The 13,161-nt window shown below is 38.2% G+C and overlaps 1 pseudogene across 1 annotated transcript; it reads left to right on the top strand.

The window, feature by feature from the left end:
- Positions 1 to 11,332: 11,332 nt before the first annotated feature.
- Positions 11,333 to 12,528, top strand: LOC116546791 (annotated as a pseudogene). The gene has a single exon (XR_004266836.1). The product of XR_004266836.1 is annotated as a signal peptidase complex subunit 3 pseudogene (transcript).
- Positions 12,529 to 13,161: the final 633 nt, after the last annotated feature.

Raw genomic sequence — 13,161 nt, forward strand, 5'->3', positions numbered from 1 at the left:
TATCAGGGTTTCATTTTCAGAAAGGTGACTGCAGTGAGAGTGATAAGTGATGCGGTGTGACTATGTAACATTACATTCCCTGAATTGTCTCTTTACTCAGACTGTCAAATTCCTTGTGCTGGTGTTCCCCTGGCCACACATTGGAAACCCAACAGATCTTAGAAGTGTGGGGTCTGTGGGCTGGGATAGGGCAGTATCAGCTAATTCTTAGGATTCTCTCAGAGCTCACTGGTTCTTAAATGGATGGGACCTTTGGTTGTCAAATGTCTCTATCTTTTCTTTAGGAGATTATAAGTCTAGATGCCTGCTATTTTCATGTTGACAAAAATGTTTACAAACTGGGAAATTCCTTCAATCTGCTCCTAACTCCGAAGACACATGTTTACTGAGTCCTTGATATGTGGCAGTTCCCCTTTGCATCCATCTCAGGAGGACACTTCCTAGGAGACTAACTTAGATCACCTGAGATCCCTGTTAGCCCTCTGCACAATCCTTCCCTGCTTTTGGTGCCTTTTGCTTCTAAGGGTTCTTCTGGTAGGACTATGGTTGGGCTACTGTAACCATTTTGCACCCAGGTCCTCAAAATGGGACATATACGGAAATGTATAATCCGTATATGCCATTTATCTGTCTTCCCTCAAGGCATTAGCCGGTCGCTGACAGATGCAGGAGGAAATCTCAGTTTCATGGGCTGGGAAAGGATCACTCTTAAACATGACTTATCTCCAAGCTCCCCTGCTGCTATCCAGACAAAGCCCCCTCATGGCACTTTGCCTCACATAACACATGCACAGCAATTAACTCAAAATTGGTATAGACCTAGTTGTACGAGCTAAAATATAAAACTTCAAGAGGAATTCATGGGAGGAAATCTCTGTGAATTTGGGTTAAGCAAAGAGTTCTAAGATACGGTACCGAAAGCACAAGCCAAACAGAAACCGTTAATAAAACGGACTTTACTAAAATTAAAAACCTTTCTGCTTCAAAAGAGATCATTAAGAAGAAGACAGTAATGGCCTGGAAGAAAATATTTGCTAAACATATATCCTACAAAGGATTTGAATTCACAATGTTTAAAGAACACTTTTAACTCAATAAGAAGCAACTTAATTTTTAAAATCAGCAAAGAACATGGATTCATATTTTACCAAAGAAGAAATATAAATGGCTAAAAAGCATATAATATTAGTCTTTAGGTAAATGTAAATTAAAACCACATTAATATACCACATACCCCCATGGATGTGACTATGTTTAAAAAGACAGAGGATATCAAGTCTTGCTAATTATGCGGAAAAACTGGAATCCTCAAATACTGCTGATGGGAAGGTAAAATAATAGTCACTTTGGAAACCAGTTTGTCAGTTTTTTAAAAAGTTAAACATATGTTTACCATATGCCCCAACAACTCCACCCCTAGAAATCTACCCCAAAAAAATCAAAATACATGTCTACACAAGATTTGTTCTGGAATATTCACAGCAGCATTATTAACAATAGTCAGGCTGGGCAGGGTGGCTCACACCTGTAATCCCAGCACTTTTGGAGGCCGAGGCGGGTGGATCACGAGGTCAAGAGATCGAGACCATCCTGGTCAACATGGTGAAACCTTGTCTCTACGAAAAATACAAAAATTAGCTGGGCATGGTGGCGTGTGCCTGTAGTCCCAGCTACTAAGGAGGCTGAGGCAGGAGAATTGCCTGAACCCAGGAGGCAGAGGTTGCGATGAGCCGAGATCACGTCATTGCACTCCAGCCTGGGTAACAAGAGTGAAACTCTATCTCAAAAAAAAAAAAAAAAAAAAAAAAAACATTTAGTCAAAAACTGAAAGTAACTCAGTGTCCATCAGCTACTAAGTGGACAAACAAAATGTGGTGTGTCTGTGCAATGGAATTCTATTCCGCAGTGATCATATATATGGTGCACCATGGATAAACCTCAAAAACATTATGTGAGTGAAGGAAGCTGGTGCAAAATATTGCATATTGTTTCATACTATTTCTATGAAATGGCCAGAAAGGACACATTTGTAGAGGCACAGTGGAGTTTAATGATTGCTTGTGGCTGGAGTGGTGGGGGCAGCTGAGGGAGCAGCGACTGACTGCAAAAGGAGCTGGAGGGAAATTGAAGAGGTGAAGAAAATGTTCTAAAACTGGGTTTTGGTGATAACTGCAGAACTCTATGAATCTACTAAAGTTGTATGAATTTGTCACAATGTGTTAAACTGTATACTTAAGAGGTGCATTTTTTAGACAAAATCTTGTTCTGTCACACAGGCTGGAGTGCCATGGTGTGATCCCAGCTCACTGCAGCCTCCAACTCCTGGCTCAAGTGATCCTCATGCCTCAGCCTCCACAAGTTGATTGGGAACAATAATATGGTATCGGTATATAAACCAACAAATAAATAGATATGTGAAAGAGTCTAGATAACTCATTATAGATCATTGTAAAAATTTAATACATGACAATGATACATCAAATAAGTGGAAGAAATATATTTTTAAAAAACAGTCTATACTGGCAAAATTTAGTGTCTATCTGAAAGGAAAAATATTGGACCTCATTTTACTCAAAAGCAATTTCTTAATGAATTTAAACCTAAAATGTAAAACAAAATTTTAATTTAATTTAAAATATTTCAAGACACCTCAAGAAAGTACATACATAATATTGGCAATGGGGATAAGCTTTTCAACTAACACCGGAAACCAGGAGATGCAAAGTAAAAATGACATCTGTGATAACATTAACATTGCAATCTTCTCATTCTTCTACATGTTACATCATTTCAGTTGTTGAGGTTTCCAGCTTTTGCTCATTGAATTCTTTGACCCTGCTAAATTCACAGATTAATACTATTAATGTTAAGCATATTTCTTAGGATTTTCTACATACGTGTTTGTTGCAAATAATGAATGTTTTACATATTATTTCCTCACTTTATCCTTTTTTTCTTTCTTTTTCATTGTTGCATTGACTGAGACCTCCATAATGATAGTGAGTACATGCAGGAAGAGCTGACATCCTTCCCTTATTTCTTGTATGAAATGAAAACATTTAGCATTTCACTGTGAGCCATGATATTAGCTGTATGTTGTTCGCCGATGCATTTTGCAAGTGAAAGAAAATTCCTTCTATTCTTAGGGTGCAACGTGTGCTGTTTTCTTTTTTAAATCATGAATGAGTTTCATTTTGTCAAATATTTTTTCTGCATTTATTGAAATGATTGTATGATTTTTTTCTTCAGTCAATGGGCTGAATTACATTAATCGGTTTACAAATGTAGAACAAACTTTATATTCCTTGAATAAACTAGACTTAAGCAGGATTTATTATGCCTGTTATATATTTGAATTTGATTTGTTAATATTTTGTAGGAGTTCTTGAATCTATGTTTATGAGAAGGAGTGGTATATAATTTTTTTCTGATAAAATCTTCTGGTATCAGGGTTATACTTGCTTTGGTTTTGGTATCAGGGTTATGTTTAGCTCAAAAACATTGAAAAGTTTCTTCTTCTATATTCTCAAAGAATTTATTTAATATTTGTATAATGTAATCCATAGATAAAGGAAAGAATTCAACTTTAAAGGATCTGGGCTTACGCTTTGCTTAGCATCAGATTTTTAAATTATAAATGCAATTTCTTTCATAGATGGAGGAATATTCTGCTATTTCCTCTAGTCAGTTCCAGTGAATTTTACTTCTGAAGAGATTTGCCCATTTTTTTCTGAGTTATTGCTTTTATGGGCATAAAGTTGTTTATCATGATCTTTTATTATGTCTTTAATGTCTGTAGAATCTAATGGGTATCACCTTTTTAATTCCTGATAAAGATAATTTGCATTTTCTTTCCTTTTCCTTAGTTCATCTTTCTAGGTATTTATCAGTTTTATTAATATTTTAAAAACAGCTTTTGGCTTTAATTTTTAATTGTTTATCTGATATCTATTTCATTGATGTCTGCTTTTTATGATTTCTTTAGTTCTACTTACTTTAGGTTTAATTTGCTTGTCTTTTTCTAGAATCTTAAGACAATATATTTAGATCATTGATTTTAAAATTTTCTTCTTCTCTAGTGTAAACATAAAATTATACATTTTTTCCTAAGTATCACTTTAGCTGCATCTCACAAATTTTAATATGTTTTGTTCTTATTCTCATTAAGTTTGAAGTATTTGCCAATTTTCTCTCCAGCAAGACTCCCTCTGGTCATAGCACTGGTTCCTCCTGGACCAGCTTTGTCAGTTTCTCTTCAAAGTGTTTACCAAGATGATTTTATTTTGGGTGGGAAGTCGGTGTTCTAATGAACATGGTCATGATATAGTCAACAGATGAAGTGATGGCAATTTCACTTGTTGTGGGGTCTCCAAAGGCTTGAAGTATTTCATTATTCAAATTTTCAAATATAAAACAAAGTCGAAAGACTTTTACAAAGGTGGGGTTCTCTTACCTATATACCTATCCCCTAGATTCTCTCATTAACATTTACTGTCCTTGCTTTATCACATATCAATATAGTACTCATCTCCCAATCCACCCTTCATTCATCTTAGTTTTTTGATGCATTTCAAGGTAAACTGCAGACATCAGTACATTTCCTGCTGAATCCTTCAGCGTTCAAATCCTTTAATAAAGCTCCATGTTTATCTACAGCTTTTTTCTGTTTGAGGTAAAATTTACATGTGGTAAAATGCTCAAATCATAAGTGAATATCAGATGAATTTTGACAAATGCATGTGAAGACATGGAACATTCTCATCACCCTAAAGTTTCCTCATGCCCCTTCCTGATCAATTTTGACTTCATCCATAGGCAACTACTGATTTTTTTTTTCCCACCAGAACATCTATCAATGGAATTAAAAAATGTGTACTCTTTTGTGCATGGCTCCTATTGCACTCAAAATGTTTTTGAGATTCATCTACATTGTTGTGTGTGTCGACAGTTTGTTCCTTCAGACATTCCATGGAATGAATGTATCACAGTTTACTGATCCATTCTTGTATTGACTGATAATTGAATATTTCCAATATTTGCTATTATGAATAAAACTGCTATAAACATTCTTGTGTAAATCATTTTGTGGACATGTGTTTCAATTTCTCTTGGACAAATACTTAGGAATTACTAAGTCATAGAGTAGGTAGTTGTTTATTTGTATAAGAATATGCCAGAATTTTTTTTCCCACAGTGTTTATACTACCGCACATTCCAAACACCAATATATGAAAGAAGAGAAAGCTTTTGCCACTTCCAAAGAGGCCTCTCTATAGACATGTACTTTTCTCTAGCTAGAGACATGGCTGATGACTTCAGGGACCTCAGCATGGGATGCAGGGACAACGGCCATCACCATCACAATGAAGCTGTGCTTCAGGAAGAAGACTGATCAGATAAGGAATCCTGTGACCAGCATGAGCTCCTGTGAGGCCACACAGGGTACTCAAGTGAACAGGGGATAGGAGGCCCTGGGGTCATGGTAAGAAAGTATCTCACTGGTAAAAACACTTTCCATGAGGAAGCAAGTAAATTTTTTGTTCCTTCTTGGTAGTCCTTGAAGATACGGATGGTCAAACAAAATCATCGTATATCAGCAGAAACTCAGATCTTGGCAAGATTTACTAGTTGGAAATCCAGTGTTGATGTCAAGAAGCAGCCAGCAGTTGGGATCACATGTGAGCCTGTGGATCACGGTGCATATTCAAATACAGAGAGCTTTTTGAAAGATGCTACAATAGTTCTTCCAGGGCAGAGATGGGGCCTTGATTTTGCTCTTTAATCTAGCCCATATGCTTAGCTGAGAAGGTTTCTTCATATCACTTTAAATGATGATGTCCCTTGTTCAACAATTTTTGAAACATTCTTTAGATAAGAATTTTATGGGTATTCTTCATTGCATTAGGCTTAAAATTAATAAATCTTATGGTTTTATTGCAAAGTCTTGCCTTGTTTTGTTTTTAAGATGATACAATTTACAACATGCAAGATTGCTGTCTGTCTCCTCCCTTTATGTACATATAAAATGAGCAAACACGTGGCCATGAAGGAGATGGTCATGGAATTGGTTCAGTGTTTGTGAGTTCAGCAAGCCAAGAGCGTCTCATCTGAAGCACCACCAGGAATGCCCAGACACAGTAGACAAAGTTGGTTCAGCTGGTCACCTTGGGATACATGCGTCCAGAAAGAAAGGCACTGAAAAGAAACCAGAATGACAGAATATCAGAGCCAGGGGAAAATGTGGAGGTAATTCAGTACCTCTTCCTTTTCAACCCACCAGGGAGGTAGCAGACCAGAAGCAGAGGCGGGCCTGCCTGCTGTGCCCACAGTTCAGTGGAGATTGTTGCAGTGCAGAGTTTCATTTATGATGAAGGAGAAATAAACTCCAGTCAGCTTAAATTCAGCAGGCTTATTGAAAAGGTGAAGAGACATCTTGCAGAAGCAAAGCATGGCTGAGGCTTGCGGGCTCCGTCTTGGAAAATGAGCAGCCGACAGTGGCTGGTGCTGCCCCTGGCTCTGGGGCCACATGGTCTGTTTTCCCCCATGAGCACCTCCTCTATTCTCGTGTCTTCCCTCAGCCTGGAAGTCTCTGTGCATTCTTCAACACATAACTGAACACAGCTCTGCCAGCCTCAATGCTACCTGGCACTTTAGGTTAAAATAAAGAGGCATGAAATGAGCTGGCCCTTTAAAGTTTAGCTACTGGAATGACAGTTGAAAATACAGCGTCTCAACTCCTGGTTTAGTGCTTTAAGCTGGACTTTCTTTTCTGAATATGAGCACACACTTTGGGATATCAGTGTCACCCAGTGTTATCAGCTAGCATTCTCCTTTTGTTTCCCATAGCATCCCCTGCACCTGCCCACAGGTCCACTGTCCACTCATTTCCATCCTGTCTCATGCCACTTGGGGCGTGTCACCTCTAGAATGCGTCCCTGGCTCCCCTGCGTGCACAATTCCAGTGAGGGTTAGTGATGGGGGACACCTGATGGAGCCTGGAAGTGAGAGGAAAGCGAGGTCCATGTTCCTTCCCTCTCCCTCCCCACTCCGGCACTGAGCATCTGGCAATAGCTGCATCTCTCTGTTTCTTCAATGGCCACTCATCCATAGCCACAGTTCTCAGGCTCCAAGGATAGTATTTACCTTTGTTCTTTTGGCTCCCACTAAAGAAGATCCAGAGACATTATTTTCACCGAGGTGTTAAATGCATGGGTGAGGGGAACAGCGGCATGCATGGCACCTATCCTCTGCAGGCTGGAGGTCATTGTGGGAGATGATGCCATGCAATTGGCCTCCCTGCTGTCACTGAGAACAACAGGTTCTGGAAGAGTAGAGGACAGGCAGGGGTACTCGGCCGTCTAGAGACAAGGCAGGAGGGATTTCCTTGAGAGACAGGGATATCTAGTGGTTACTAATCATTGTGGGGGTCTCTGGGAATGTACTAGATGGGAAACCTACTAAGAAATTGACTTACACAAAAATTAGAGAAGCTCTAGCTCTGAGGACAGAGACCTGATGGAGTCACCATAGTGGCAATTTATGACCTGGCATCAGTTCAGACACCTGGAGCTTCTCGACTGAGGGGATATTGGGTCCCTTTGAGGAAGAAAGAAACCCTCAATGCTGTCACAATGCTGTAAACATTCCTCCAGGCCTTCTCCCAAAGGGACCTGACACATAACTTACGATATAGTAACCCCACTTTCAGGGTATTCTTGTCTACTCTAAAGCATGCAATGCCTTCTTCCTTAGGATTCAGCCTAGTGCCAATATCTGTGTATGGCTGTGCACCTTCATGGGCCATAGCTAATTAGATGAGGAACAGTAGACCCACTTCAACCTAGGCAGTATGCAGGCATCCTCTCCAACTGTTTGGTTCTGGTCCCCACTCCAAAGTTTTCTGCATTTTATTGTGTTAGTTTCCTATTGCTGCATGCCAAATTATCACAAATTTTAGAGGCTTAAAATAGCAACCATTTACTTTCTTGCCGTTTCCACAGATCAGCAGTTCAGGCATGGGTTAGCTGGGTCTTCTTTTCAAGGCCTCACAGGCTGAAATGAGGCTGAGTTTCTTTCTCAAGGTTCTGGGAAGACTTCCTCCCAGGTTCCCTCACGTCGCCAGATGAATTCAGTTCCTTGTGACTGTAGGACTGAGGTCTCTGCTTTCGTGCTGGCTGTCAGTCAGGGGCCTCTCTCTGCTCCCAGAGGACCCCCATGTTCCCACCGCAAGCTTCCTCCATCCTTCAGAGGAGAGCCGCCCTGCATGGAAACCCTCCTGCACATCACATCACTCCAGGAAGACCTCAGTTCCTCCAAGGAAGTTACCTTCATTAGGTCAAGCTCATAAGATAATCTCTCAATCTTAATTTCTACTGATTTGGGATCTTGATTACATTTGCTAAATTGTTTTTGCCATGAATCATAACATAATTGCAGGAGTGGTATCTCATCGCTGGCTTTGTCTACACCTAGGAAAAAGAGATTACATAACAGCAAAGATCACTGGAGTCATCTTAGGATTCTGTCTACCACAATATTATGAAGACAGTAATTTAAAAAGTATAACCGACTTCTGCTTCTGTCTATTAGAATAAATGATATCAGACTAATCCTACCTCCATAAACAGCCATAAAATTGTTTTCGGACAGCAGACAAGAGCAGCACACTTTGATTTGTTGAGGAACAGGAAACTTAAGGGGGAAGTCCCATGGTTTCCTAGTTCTTTGCTGGGGAGAATTTCTCACCAGCTGCACAGTGGGCTAAAGTCCACTTACAGCAGGGCAGCCCCACTGAGCTGAGAAGGCAGAGATCAGAGTTCAGGGCCACTGAAGCAACTGCAGCCTGCAGGGTAGGGCATCAATGAGAAGATAGTTGTGCAGAGCAGCAGCTCCCAAAGTGCACCTGGGGTTCCATTTGCATACTTATCAAGGACTGGGCTCTACCTGCACAAGAAAAAGACTAACAGATTTAACAGAGGGGTGGCTGCTACAAAATTATGTTTGGACAAGAGGTACTTCAGGTGGAGGAGCATTGGGGAATGGATGGACGATGGAGTTCCTGCCATCCGTGGGGGTGCGGAGGGGGGGAAGACCTCATGCACACCTCATTAGCACCCAGGTATCCAACTGAGACACTAGAATGGCTGTGCTTTAGGAATAAGTGTCACATTTTACAATAAGACCTATTCTAGACCAGTCCTAGTAAAGCCTAAAACTAAACCCTGACAAAATCCACCATGGGGTGGATTGGTGATTGAGTCCTGCCAAATTAGAGGGTCTTGGGAAATACTGTGGGCTTTCCATGAATCCATAGTAATGAAACATAAACCAAGTCCACATAAGTCCAAAGTGATCTGACAGTAATTTTACTGCCCACTAGAACAAAATTAATTCACACAGTCAATAAGACAAGTTAGCCAAGCTGACATTTAAGCAAACTACATCTAAGAACAGCTAACAAATAACTCTTCACAAACATACATATAACATTCACCAAGATAAATCACATACACTAAGCTGTAAAATAAATCTCAACAAATTTTCAAAAAGTGTTACAGATTATGTTTGTTGACCACAAAATTATATTAGAATCAATAACTGTAAGAAATCTATTAAATCAGGAAATATTTGGAATTTAGATAATATGCTGCTAAACAACATGAATCCAAGAGAAGAGAAAACTGGAAAATACTTGAAATACAATGAAAATGAAAACACAAGATATTAAAACTTGTGAGATGCAGCTAAAGTCATATGTAGGAAAAATGTATAACTTTTTATGCGTATACTAGAGAATAAAAAAATTTTTTAATCCGTGTTTTAAATTTATATTTTAAGATTCTAGAAAAAGACAAGCAAATTAAACCCAAAGTAAGTAGAACAAAATAAATCATAAAAAGCAGAAGTAAAATACAAAACAGATAAACAGCTAAAAATTAAAGCTAAAAACTGTTTTTTAAAAAATTAATAAAACTGATAAACACCTAGCAGGACTAATCAAGAAAAAAGAGAGAAAATGCCAATTATCTTTATTATCAGGAACTAAAAAGGTGACATGCATAGATGCCAACATTAAAAGGATATTTAAAAATTATGATAAGCAACTTTAAGTCCATAAAAGCAATAATGTAGCTAAAATGGGCAAGTTTCCTGAAAAATACATTTCACCTAAACTCACAAGAGGAAATAGCAAGACTATTCCTCTACCTATAAAAGAAATTGGATTTATGATTTAAAAATCTGACACTAAGCAAAATCTAAGCCCAGATGCTTTCAGGTTGAATTCTTTCCTTTTTTTACAGATGGCATGATAAAAATATTAAATTAATTTTTTCAGAACATAGAACAGGAAACCTTTCAACGTTTTTGAGGCAAGCATAACCCTGATATGAAAACCAAAGCAAATATAACCCTGATACTAAAAGATTTTAAAAGACAAAAAAAAATCACTACTTCTTGTAAGCATGGATGCAAGAAATCCTACAAAATATTAACAAATCAAACCCAAACATATAGCAGGTATAGTAAATCTTGACCAAGTCTAGTTTATTCCAGGAATATAAAGTTTGTTCAACATTTGTAAATCAATTAATGTAATTCAGCCCATTGACAGAAGGAAAAAGTTATACAAACATTTAAATCAATGCAGAAAAAGTATTTGTCAAGATTGAAACTCATTCATGATTTTAAAAAGAAAATAAAACACGTGGCACACTAGGAATAGAAGGAACTTTCTTTAACTTGCAAAATGCATCTATGAAGAACACCCAGCTAATATCACGGTTAATAGTGAAACACTAAACGCTTTTCATCTAAGACAGAGAATAGGGGAAGAATGTCGGCTTTTGCTGCATTTATTCGCTGTCATTCTGGAGGCCCTAGTCAATGCAACAATGAAAAGAAAGACAAATAAAAAGGAATAAAATGTGGAAATCAAGATGTGAAGCAATCCATATTCACGACAAACATGTATGTAGATGATCCTAAGAAATATGCTTAAAATTACTTCTATTAATCTGTGAATTTTGCAGGGTCACAAGATTCAAAGAACAAAAACTAGAAAGCCTCAACAAATGAAGAGATGTAACATGTAGAAGAATGGGAAGATTAAACAAAAAAAAGAATGAGAAGATTTTAATGTTATCACGGATGTCATTTTTACTTTGCATCTCCTGGGTTTCCAGTATCGGTTGAAAAATGTATCGCCGGCTCCCGGAACGCGCGTACCGCAGACGGCGCGGATCGCAGGGAGCCGGTCCGCCGCCGGAACGCCGCCGGAACGCCGCCGGAACGGGAACCTGGGTGTGCGTGTGGAGCCGGGGCTCGCGGGAGACTGCAGCGATGAACACGGCGCTGTCGCGGGCGAGCTCGCTGTTCGCCTTCTCGCTGAGCGTGATGGCAGCGCTCACCTTCGGCTGCTTCATCACCACCGCCTTCAAAGACAGGAGCGTCCCGGTGCGGATCATGCTAAAAAATGTAGAAGATTTCACCGGACCGAGAGAAACAAGCGATCTGGGATTTATCACATTTGATGTAACTGCTGATCTAGAGAATAGATTTGATTGGAATGTTAAGCAGTTGTTTCTTTATTTATCAGCAGAATATTCAACAAAAAATAATGCTCTGAACCAAGTTGTCCTGTGGGACAAAATTGTTTTGAGAGGTGATAATCCGAAGCTGCTGCTGAAAGATATGAAAACAAAATATTTTTTCTTTGACAATGGAAATGGTCTCAAGGGAAACAGGAATGTCACTTTGACCCTGTCTTGGAATGTTGTACCAAATGCTGGCATTCTACCTCTTGTGACAGCATCAGGACACGTATCTGTCCCATTTCCAGATACATATGAAATAACGAAGAGTTATTAAATTATTCTGAATTTGAAACAACATATTTTTATACTCAATGAATTGTATCTCATTTATCTCTTCCCTTGCATCTTCATTTGTTGTTACTTTTTTTGTTGTTGTTGTTTTGTTTTTTTTCGGTATAAGACCTAACATCAAAAGGCCTGTTTGAAGGGAAAGGTTAATGGGCTACTTAATTTTACAAACAAAACAGAAACCAAGGCTGTCACAGTGAAGTACTATCTTACAAGAATAAGAACTACATAAAAAGGATTGTAAAAAATACATATTTGAAGTATTTCCTGTATTTCTGTTACTCTTTATGGAATATAAAATGAGCATGAAGGGTAGTTAAAACTTTTCAGGTGCTTGTAGAGTCATAATAACTCTGTATTTTATGCCTTGCATTCACGCAAGTTCACATTGGATGTGGTTTAAAAGTAGATATCCTCTTTTATCTTTTTAAGGATATGTTTGAATACTGGAAAATTAATATGGTTATTTGTTAGAAGTCTGGTTTATAAAAAAGCCAAAAGTAATGGAATTTTATTCCATTTGTCTTAGGCAGGCCCATAATATTTGTTTTTCTTACATGTGACTAGCAATTTTCTCCACTTAAAGACTAAATACCTCTTTATATGCTGTAAATCATTCTAATTCATTTAAAAATCTTTTAGGTCAACCAAATGTGTGTCTTCAGTGCTTTCTCTAAAAATATTCCTTTATAGCTTTGTACATTTTTCAAGCATTGCCATTGAAAGTTGAAAATGTTTGCATGGTTTATTCTCTGAGTTACGCTTCTTCTAGTGAGCATGCCTACTGCCACTAAGTGGATTATTTACGACTTTTTGTAGGTCCATATTTTAATTATTGGGATAATAATTGTGGTATGCTTTCCATTTACAAACCACTCATATACTTTAGTGTATGTCGTCCTTAATAATCTAACAAGGTAAGTAGTATAAGTGTTAGCTCTTTGCAGATGAAGAAACTGAAACCCAGAAGTTTATTGAATTGTCACATAGTGAGCAAGGAGTGGAGTTAAAACTTGAACTCAGATCTTCTAATTCTCTGAGCTCATCCTTTCTTTTATACCTCAGATTGCAGACTAATCAAGTATCACTTAAAACCTGATATTTTTTGTGACCCTGGAAACCCTTTCTATCACTCCTAGAAAAGGTTTCTCGTTTTATATGGAAATGACTAATTTTCAGGCTGCCAGCTTATATCGAGGTAATATTTTATTCTCTGTATAAATTCATTTCACTTATATTAAAAGCAGAAAGATATCTAAAAAAAAAAAAGAAAAATGTA

This window comes from Sapajus apella, unplaced genomic scaffold (assembly GCF_009761245.1).
Source record: "Sapajus apella isolate SASKATOON/1434 unplaced genomic scaffold, GSC_monkey_1.0 scaffold1401, whole genome shotgun sequence".
In the NCBI taxonomy this organism is placed as follows: domain Eukaryota; kingdom Metazoa; phylum Chordata; class Mammalia; order Primates; family Cebidae; genus Sapajus; species Sapajus apella.